Raw genomic sequence first — 10,786 nt, 5'->3', positions numbered from 1 at the left:
GTGCGTGTGTGTGAGAATGTGTGTGCGAGTGTGTGTGTGAGTGTGTGTGTGTGTGTGTGAGTGTGTGTGTGAGAATGTGTGAGTGTGTGTGTGTGAGAATGTGAGTGTGTGCGAGTGTGTGTGTGTGAGTGTGTGTGAGAATGTGAGTGTGTGCGAGTGTGTGTGCACACACTCATTGTCTCTGTCAATGTCAAAAAAGTTCATTGTCTCTGTCTCTCTTTGTCTACAGGTTTCAGAGGCTCGTTCTAGATTTGTCTCTGCAGTGGCGTTTTTCTAGTCTGCCGAATAATGCCAAGCTGGAGATGGTGGTGTGTTCTCGGCCGCAGACGGGAGCTGAGAGCGCGGTGTGTGTCTGCATAATTAACACCACTGTCTGTGTGTCAAATGAAATGAAATGATTTAGTTTGGCTGGTTTAGCCAGAACTGACACGGAATAACAGCTGAAAATTGATTTTATTTGCTAATATATTAATTTTCATATGTGTGTCCTTAGTCAGAGGCGGTGCATGTTTTTATGAAACTAGTTTTCTTTTGAACAATGTGCATCAGTGAAATATTCACAGTAAGACCAGCAATATTTATTTTTTATTGAGAAAATAAATAGTTTTTTAAAATGTTATTGATCAAGTAGTTTTAGAGTATAAAGTACTCTCTCAGCAATAAAAAAAAAAAAGATTGTAGTGTGTTTTATTAAATAATGAGCAACTATGAAACCTAAAGAAACTTATAGAGCTTTTTAAATAAATTATAATTAATGCTTTGAAACATGGTGATTATAGTCAAATAAAACTAAAAACTTAAAAAAAAATATATATAATTTTTCTTACTAAAAATTAAGCTTATTTTAATTCAAGAAAAATGTATAATTTTCATGTATTTTAATTTGATGTATTAAAATAACTAAAACTAATTTAAAAAATGATTAGTAAAATGAAAATGACAAAAACACAAAAAAATGACTGAAAATAAAACCAAGTGCAATAGTTCTGATGTAATTTCTCGAATGATCAGCAATTTTGAGCAAAATAATAGTGATTATCAGTTTAACCATCATGCAGCTTGACTAAAATGAGTTTAATTGACTAAAACTAGACTAGATTTCCCAGACTTGCAGTCGACTAGAACAGGACAGCTCGACTGAATATAATAAAAACCGTTATAAGGAAAACGCTTACATGGCTTAATGCATTAAAACAGTGCTTGTCTGTACATAGTATGATTTATTAATCATGCTCTCACTGAGTTTCGTCTTTTAAAAACAGTTTTAATCGGTTTTAATTCATTAAGCCACGTTGGGGAAGTCGTGGCCTAATGGTTAGAGAGTCGGACTCGTAACCCAAAGGTTGTGGGTTCGAGTCTCGTACCGGCAGGGATTGTAGGTGGGGGTAGTGAATGTACAGCGCTCTCTCCCACCTTCAATACCACGACTGAGGTGCCCTTGAGCAAGGCACCGAACCCCCAACTGCTCCCCGGGCGCCGCAGCATAAATGGCTGCCCACTGCTCCGGGTGTGTGTTCACGGTGTGTGTGTGTTCACTGCTGTGTGTGTGCACTTTGGATGGGTAAATGCAGAGCACTAATTCCGAGTATGGGTCACCATACTTGGCCTCACGTCACTTTCAAAGTTAAGAGTTTTTCTTATAGCCTAACGGTTTTCTATGGGAGGAAAACGCTTAACGAGTAACGTTAATTACAGGCCTAACGTTACAGCTAATCACAGTCTGTCGGATTCTGGAGTGTAGTAGAGTTTTGAATAAAATTATAAAGAATAAATAAATAAAATTACATTACAATATCACTCACCTGAAAAAATGGATCCCAGACTTGGACGGTCTGTTAACCGCACAACAAGACATTTTATTTGATAATTTTAAGAAATAATCACAAAATAACCCATAGACTGAATAAAACAAAAGCAGAAACACGGCAGAGATGCCAAGTTCAGCGCCAAGTTCAGCGGCTGATATGATAGAGACCTGTCACTCAAGTGGCCACGCCCTTAATTATGCAGAACTTTAAGGCTTAATATAATTTAAACGGATGAGTTATAAAAAAAATTCACCCCCCTCACAGTTGTCATGAAGGGCAAAATTAGCTATATAGACCAAAATCATTTTTTGTACCAGGCTGTAAACATGTTTTTTTCTGCTGTAAAGTTGGGCATTTTAACATGGGGAGTCTATGGGATTGACTCCCTTTTGCAGCCAGCCTCTAGCGGCCAGTCGATGAATTACAGTTTAAGTCACTTCCGTGCTGGCTTCACGAGAGAGGTTGCTGCTCAGTCATTATTCAACTCGGTTCAGTTCAGTGTTGATTCAGATTCGGTTCAATGAATGTTCTAAAGTTCAATCATTCTAAAAAAAAAGTTCAGCGCTAAAAAGACAAGTCATTGTTCAGATCCATTTAATTCAATTTTAATTCAGATTCGGTTCAATGACTTCATAAAGTTCATTCATTACAAAACAAGTTCAGTTTCAGCTGCAAAGCAGATCTGAAAATGAAAACTGAAAATAGAAAAAATAAACGCTAATTCAAGAAATTAATAAAAAATATAGTAGTATATAAATTACTATTATGCTATGTATAGTAAACCTACATTATATATACACCTCCGTTCAAAAGTTTGGGGTCAGTATGATTAAAAAAAAAAAAGAAATTAATACTTTTATTCATCAAGGATGCATTAAATGTATCAAAAGTGACAGTAAAGACATTTAGAATGTAACAAAATATTTCTATTTCAAATAAATGCTGTTCTTCTGAACTTTCTATTCATCTGTGAATCCTGAAAAATAAAATGCATCACGATTTCCACAAAAATATTGTGCAGCACAACTGTGTTCAACACAGATAATAATCAGAAATGTTTCTAATAATCAGCATATTAGAATGATTTCTGAAGATCATGTGACACTGAAGACTGGAGTAATGATGCTGAAAATACAGCTGCACATCACAGAAATAAATGACAGTTTAACAGATATTCACATAGAAAACAGCTGTTTTAAATAGTAAAAATATTTCACAATATTACTGTATTTTCGATCAAATTAACACAGCCTTGGTGTGTCTTATTAATAGTTTTTTATTTTAATTTCTCTCTGTTGGTTCAGGTGCGGATCGCGCTGCAGATGGAGGACGGCTCTCGTCTTCAAGGCTCTTTCTCGAGTGGACAGTCGTTATGGGATGTACTGACACACTTTCCTCAGACCAGGTGTGTTGTTCTGTCTCTATTGATTGAAATAAAACACATTCCTCTCCAGCTGAATCGCGTTCCCCGCTGTGGTTTTTAAATGCAGCCAGATCGTGTGAACTGAGAGACTCGAGGGCTGTTTTACGAGCGCTGCCAAACTCTCGAACCCTCATAATGCATACACATTTCTAAAAAATGCATCGTTTTTAGTAAGTGAACGAAACTTTGCAAATGCTTTAAGACACTCAAAATACACATCATTTATTTTTTTCAGATTTTTTGCAATTATGTTTTCAGAGATATAACCATTTAAAAAAAATGAGTGTCATGTTCGGGTCATTTTTGACCTGGGTATGTATGGAGTGCCATTAGATGTGAAAATACTTTCTGTAAAATGATCTGTGAAGTTATATTAGTGTCAAAAAACCTTTAGCCTTTTCCCCGTGTCTCACACACTTTTGGGACTGAATTTTGTTGATAAACTTGAATATGTCGCCTATTTATGAACCACTGCAGCATGAAAAATGTATCATTTTTTCATCTGAAAGTGAAAGTTTGTGCAAGTAAAATGAATTTATTTTGTTTGAAAACTTTTCAAAGTAATATTTTTGTTGTTTTGATATTTTGTTAAAAATAAATATGTAAGTTTCATAAATTTGGACTGTTTTTGAACAATCGAGTTATAAATTCAAAGGAATTAAATTAAATTCCAAAATTTTAAATAAATTGTTGTTGTTTTCATTCAAATGGGGTTAATACTGGTAATTCTCAGATTATATGTTCTTATAAATTTCATGCAATTATATATTCAAATAAAATGTATCAATATTTTTTTATATGTAAATGTATATATATTGCATCATACTTTGCCTGGTGTGGTTTATGTGTAATTTGAAATTTCAAAAAATGTATTCTTTATATTTATAATAAATGCATAAATAAATGTAAATGCACAGTTAATGCATTAACATGGTAAAAACATGGTAACGTTTAAAACTTTGAATTTTTTTCACATTCAATCATTAATATGAAGTTGCTGATCAGATGCAGTATGGTTTTATTTGAAAAATATTAAGTTATGACTGTTTTATAAAATATTTCCAAATGGAATCCCAGAATGTGAATATAGTAAACAGATTTTGAATGCCGCTCATGTTCTCACAGGCTCCTCCCACTGCTACAACAGACTCCTCCCCTTTCCTCACTGACCACGCCCCCTGCTCTAACTGATTCCACTGCAGTGAGATTCCCTTAAAAATCCACAGCCGTTTTTCCATAAACGTGGGGAAAAACTAGCCCTGCGGGTCTCAGTCCAGGAACTCTGTATATACAGTATATTAGACACGTGTTTGTGTTGCTGCATGTCATCCAGCGGATGCACAGATCAGAGTCCAGTGTTTGTTCTCCTCCTGACAGATATTTTGATGTTTCCTCCTCTCAGGACGTCTGATCTGGACGCGTCTGGACCCACACCAGTGTGTGTTTACATGCGAGACGAGGTGAGACCAGCGCTTGATCTCTATTAAACTCAACATCAAATCACAATGACTTCATTTACTGACTTATCACTCGTTCCTGCGGCCGGACTCACAGACATCTTCTGAAGAAAGAAGTTGAGATAAATTCCAAGAACAGGTTTCTGCGGGTCTTAAAAAGGTCTTAAACTTGCCTTCATCAAACCTGCAGAAACTCTGAAGAAGTTCATAAGAAGTTATACATATTTATAAAGATTTTTTGAACATTCTCTTTTCCAAGTTGTCTCAAAACTTTTAACAAACTGCACTTTTTTAATGATAGATTGCATATAAATCTAACATATTAGTACATAACACAAAAGGGTTTGATAATTTATTGAAATATTATTATTATAATATTTTTTTTTTCGAATACAAAATATGTTGTTCTCTTAATCCGGACGATGAAACGAACCAGAAACGTTCCATGGATGCTTTTCTCATTAATATGCTGTGGAATTAATATCCTGTGGATTAAATTGCCGTATCATGTCTTGTTGTCGTTGTGTAGGTGAGCGGTGAGGATGCACTGAAGAAGACGACTCTGAAGTCTCTGGGTCTCACCGGAGGAAGTGCCATCATACGGTGAGCTGTTCGTCTCAGCGGTAACATCACGTGATTATGATGATGATAACGATGGCGTTTCTGTTCATTAGTTATGTGCAGAAAGGCTCTGACTCCTCGTGCCCTGGTGTATCTGTGGATGCGGTCGCTATGCCAACGGATGCTGTTGCCAAGACAACCGTATCACAGCCGCCTCCAGAACCACCCGAGAAGCCTGCCCCTGTTCCCATGGAAACCCCGGCTCCTCCCACTGAGGTCGCGGCGCTGCTGATGGAAACCCCAGCTCCTCCCACTGAGGTCGCTGCCCCGCTGAACCATCATCCTGTCAAACAGGAAGAGGAGGAGCCGAAGGCGAGCCAGGAGCAGGCAGTGCGGCCCAAATCTGACCAGCCGCCGTCCAAACCAATGCCACAAGAGGACGACGAGCGACCCGGAACGTCCCAACAGTGCCATGACTCCGCCCCCTCAGCCACGCCCACTAACTTTGTGCCATTTTCGGGAAGCGGACAGCGTCTGGGAGGAACTGCTGGACTGAAGATGTCCACGTCATGGTCGTCATGTGTGTCCGGCAGCCCACCGAAAGCCAAGAAACCCAAACCCAGCCGTGAGATCAAGGTCTGTTCACTTCCTGTTTCTTCATTTGCTCTCACACTTTTTTTGGGCTTTTTCATTACAGGAATAAAGTTTGGAATCATTAAGATTTTTTATGTTTTAAAAATAAGTCTCTTCTGCTCAGCAAGGCTGCATTTATTTGATTAAAAATGCAGTAAAAATTGTGAAATATTTTTAGAATCTAAAACAGCTGTTTTCTATGTGAATCTCTGTTAAACTGTAATTTATTTCTGTGATGCGCAGCTGTATTTTCAGCATCATTACTCCAGTCTTCAGTGTCACATGATCTTCAGAAATCATTCTAATATGCTGATTATTAGATACATTTCTGATTATTATCAATGTTGAAAGCAGTTGTGCTGCACAATATTTGAATGCATATTAGAATGATTTTTGAAGATCATGTGACACTGAAGACTGGAGTAATGATGCTGAAAATACAGCTGCGCATCACAGAAATACATTACAGTTTAACAGATATTCACATAGAAAACAGCTGTTTTACATTATAATAATATTTCAGAAATTTTACTATATTTTTAATCAAATAAATGCAGCCTTGCTGAGCAGAAGAGACTCTTTCAGAAACAAAATCCTAATCATTCCAAACTTTTGAACGTCTTTTTCATGGAAAATCTGCTTCTTCTCACAGGTTTAGTGTTTGTTTTACGGGTGTTGTTCTGCTCTGTCGTTCTCTAGTCGTCACTCAGATGTCTCTCTCTAAAGCTAAAGTGTTTGTGAATGTGTTTGATCAGAGATCAGTCAGCGCCAAACAAGCGACGAGGGACGAAGAGGAAACAGACAAATATCTGGAGGTAAAAACACACTGTCTTTCTTATGATATTGCGTCTATATGTCAGATTTCTGCATTTTTTTAGTTATGTATTATTTTATATTAAGGCTGGGCGATGTGACCAAACCCTTATTCATGATAATGATATAAATCACATTATAATTAATTTTTATATTGCAAACAGTATATTTTTGCTGTTTTATTTTCTCTGTTATTAAAAATGTGCACAAAAATGCAAATAAACATTCGGAAAAATACAATATAAAAAGATACAAATTAAATGTATAGTTGGTCTATTTAATAATAGCTTTCTGTGGAAGGCATTTTGTGCCTGTTTTAAATAAATTGTTTAAATGATAAAAATTCAAACCTGAAAATATGTGCCAAAAATGAAAATCATATTAAATTATTTTTAATTTAATTTTCCTAATGACAGTGCATCGTTCCTGTCAAAGAAATTATTTGAAATTTCATTTTCACTACAGTTTTAATGCAAGGCTGTCAATATAATAATGTGAAGAAGCACATTTTTCTTTTTAATTTTCTTTTTTTCCCCCGTTTTTTCACAATTTGCATTTATGTTTCATATAGATATAAATTAAAGCTACATAGAAATAAAAAAAAAAAATTTTAAAAATGCCAAAAGCACGTAGTAAATTACTCAAACTTAAATAATTTTTTTTATTAAAAATGTAAAATATAGAATAAACTAATTCAAAATATTAATAAATACTATAATAGTATATAAATAATAATAATAAAAATAAGTAAATACTAAAAAGTAATTAGGACTGTTGTTTGTCATTTTGTTTTTTATTTAGTCCTTCCCTGTATTTGCATTTGTTTCATTTTCAAAGTCAACCTGTATGCAAATCATATGTTAATCAGTAGGTGGGGCTATTTGTATGCTTAGGGTTAAAGTTAAAATACTAAACGAAAATTAGAAATGCAGCAACTTGCACTAAATAACACTTTTTTTTGTAGTTTTTTTTTCCAAGCATGTTCTGTTTTATTTTCTCATTCATGCATCTGTCTTTATCACTCTTAACGTCTAAAGTTAAGCAGTTGTGTAGCTATATGTGACCCTGGAGCACAAAAGCAGTGTTAAGTCGCTGGGGTATATTTGTAGCAATAGCCAACAATACATTGTATGGGTCAAAATTATAGATTTTTCTTTTATGCCAAAAATCATTAGGATATTAAGTAAAGTTCATGTTCCATGAAGATATTTTGTAAATGTCCTACCGTAAATATATCAAAACTTAATTTTTGATTAGTAATATGCATTGCTAAGAACTTCATTTGGACAACTTTAAAGATGATTTTCTCAATATTTAGATTTTTTTGCACCCTCAGATTCCAGATTTTCAAATAGTTGTATCTCGGCCAAATATTGTCCTATCCTAACAAACCATACATCAACGGAAAGATTATTTATTCAGCTTTCAGATGATGCATAAATATCAATTTCAGAAAATTTCACACGTAAGACTGGTTTTGTGCTCCAGGGTCACATATTTGCATACAGAGACACACGATACAGGATAATCTCCATCGATAGACACTTTATATTATCTGTAAAACATATTTATACAATTCCCTACAGTTCAGCTAATAATGAATCAAGAGAGTGTGACTCACTCGTGATGAATCAGTGATGAATCAGTGACTCGTGATGAAGCAGTGACTCGTGATGAATCAGTGACACGTGATGAATCAGTGACTCGTGATGAATCAGTGACACGTGATGAATCAGTGACTCGTGATGAATCAGTGACACGTGATGAATCAGTGACTCGTGATGAATCAGTGACACGTGATGAATCAGTGACTCGTGATGAATCAGTGACACGTGATGAATCAGTGACTCGTGATGAATCAGTGACTCGTGATGAATCAGTGACTCGTGATGAATCAGTGACTCGTGATGAAGCAGTGACTCGTGATGAATCAGTGATTCGTGTGTTTGTGCAGCCGGTTGACAGGGAACCGCTGGTCTTCCATCTGGACTCCGGAGCCCGTCGCCATGACGACGCAGAGCTTCCTGACGAGTTTTTTGAGGTCACCATGGACGACGTTCGGAAGAGATTCGCGCAGCTGAAGAGCGTGAGGTGAGAACGTACGACACATTTGATAGGACGAGAGTGTGTGATTGATGTGTGAAGCGGCCAATCACAGTGGCAGTGGTGTTATTGTTAACTAAAACTATAAAAGTATATGTTTTTTAAATTGAAGTAAAGCTGAAATAAAATAAAGTATAAATATTCAATGTGAATTTAACTTAAAAAAACTTGGCAACTTGTTGCCTTGGCAACTAAATGAAATAAAAATATTTTTTAAATTGTTTATATTGTTTATATACAGAGTCGTTCTGTTGTTCAGCTGGTGTTTGATCATGTTCTTATGACAGAGGTCAAGCAGAGGTCAGAGGAGGTCGTGACCTTTGCCCTCTAACTCCTCAGACAGAGTTTAATTTCTGAGCGTCAGTTATTGTGACTAAAAACACAGCGCTCCGCTATCAGTCATTTCAGATCTCTAAAACAGATATTTCAAATACTATTTTTAATTTGATGTGTTACTTGCTGCTTCTTTGTAATCATTAAATTAAATTTTTGAGTGAAATTATTTTTGAAGCAATTTCTGAGAGAAAGTCATTTCAATGTAAATCGTATACACATTTTTCAGTGTGTTTTGTATGATTTGTGTTCCTTTCTTTGTTTAGTTGTATGAAATATTTTAATATTTTAATATTATTTTTTGTTCTTTTCATTATGTGTAGTTGTTTAAAATGTTTTATTTTATTTATTTATTCTTTATGTTGTGTTTAGTTATATGAAATGTTTTAGGTACATTTTTTTATTTAATTTAATTTTTTTTACTTTTCTTTATATTGTTTATATTGTTTTATGTTTACTAGTATAAAATGTTTTAATTTTTTATTTTATTACTTTTTTGGTCCTTTTCTTTATGTTTAGTTGTATAAAATGTTTTATTTTATTTTTTTATCTTTTCTTTATGCTGTGTTAAGTTGTATAAAATATTTTCTCTTTCATTATTTTATTTTTTGACTTAAGAAAACTCAAAGGGACTAGGGTTGCAAAGGGGTGGAAAATTTCCAGTAAATTTCGGAAACATTCCAGGATTTTTTGGAATGTTGCCAGAAATTCTCCACCCCTTTGCAACCCTAAAAGGGACTCGAAATAGACGAGCACCATCAGATGAATTTCATACTGACTCAGATCGTCTCGACTGGTTTGGTTTGTATTGTTGCATGTTTCATCATGAGATTCGTCTCGGTGTGCTTCAGGAAGGCGCTGGAGGAAGCTCCTCTCGTGACTAAATCTCTGCGAGAGTCTCAGATGAAGGAGAAGTTGGACAGGTATCCAAAGGTGAGTCTGTTTCGTGTCGTCTGCCCAGCGCTGATCATGTGATTGGTCATGTGACTGGATTGTGTCATCGCTGTGTTCATCAGGTGGCGCTGAGGGTCCAGTTTCCGGACCGCCACGTTCTTCAGGGCTTCTTCAGACCTCTAGAAACAGGTCCGATTGGACTTTTGGTTTAAAATATTTGTAATATAAAATATATTTTTTAAATGTATAAATATGCACAGTATTGTTTTTATTTTATTTTATTATTTTTTTCTTCATTATTTTGTGTTGTGGTTAGTTGTATAAAATGTTTTAATATTTAAAAAAAAACTTTTTTACTATTTGTATTTTTTTTATTTGATTATTTTCTTTTTTTTCTTTTCTTTGTTCTCTTGTATGTTTAGTTGTATAAAATATATTTTATTTTTTTATTTATTTTGTTCTTTTCTTTCTGTTGTGTTCACATGAGACTCCAGATGTTAATGTGATGTTTGTCTGTTTTCCAGTCGCTGCTTTGAGGAGCTTCATCAGATCTCACCTGCAGGACCCACAAATGCAGTTTTACCTGTGTGAGTTTCTCACACACACTCACTCACACTCTCACACTCACTCACACACACGCACACACTCACATTCTCTCACACTCTCTCTCTCTCTCTCACACACACACACACACACACACTCACTCTCTCTCACACTCTCTCTCACACACATGCACACACACACACACTCACTCACTCACT

The 10,786-nt window shown here is 35.3% G+C and overlaps 1 pseudogene; it reads left to right on the top strand.

Annotated features, from left to right (window-relative positions):
- LOC107700282 (tether containing UBX domain for GLUT4-like) overlaps window positions 1-10,786 on the top strand; it is an 18,383-nt pseudogene that overhangs the window by 1,628 nt on the left and 5,969 nt on the right.

The sequence above is a fragment of the Sinocyclocheilus anshuiensis genome, unplaced genomic scaffold (genome assembly GCF_001515605.1).
Source record: "Sinocyclocheilus anshuiensis isolate Anshui unplaced genomic scaffold, SAMN03320099.WGS_v1.1 scaffold21, whole genome shotgun sequence".
NCBI lineage: Eukaryota > Metazoa > Chordata > Actinopteri > Cypriniformes > Cyprinidae > Sinocyclocheilus > Sinocyclocheilus anshuiensis.
The sequence above is the reverse complement of the archived record's forward strand: the minus strand, read 5'-3'. Positions and strand labels throughout refer to the sequence as shown.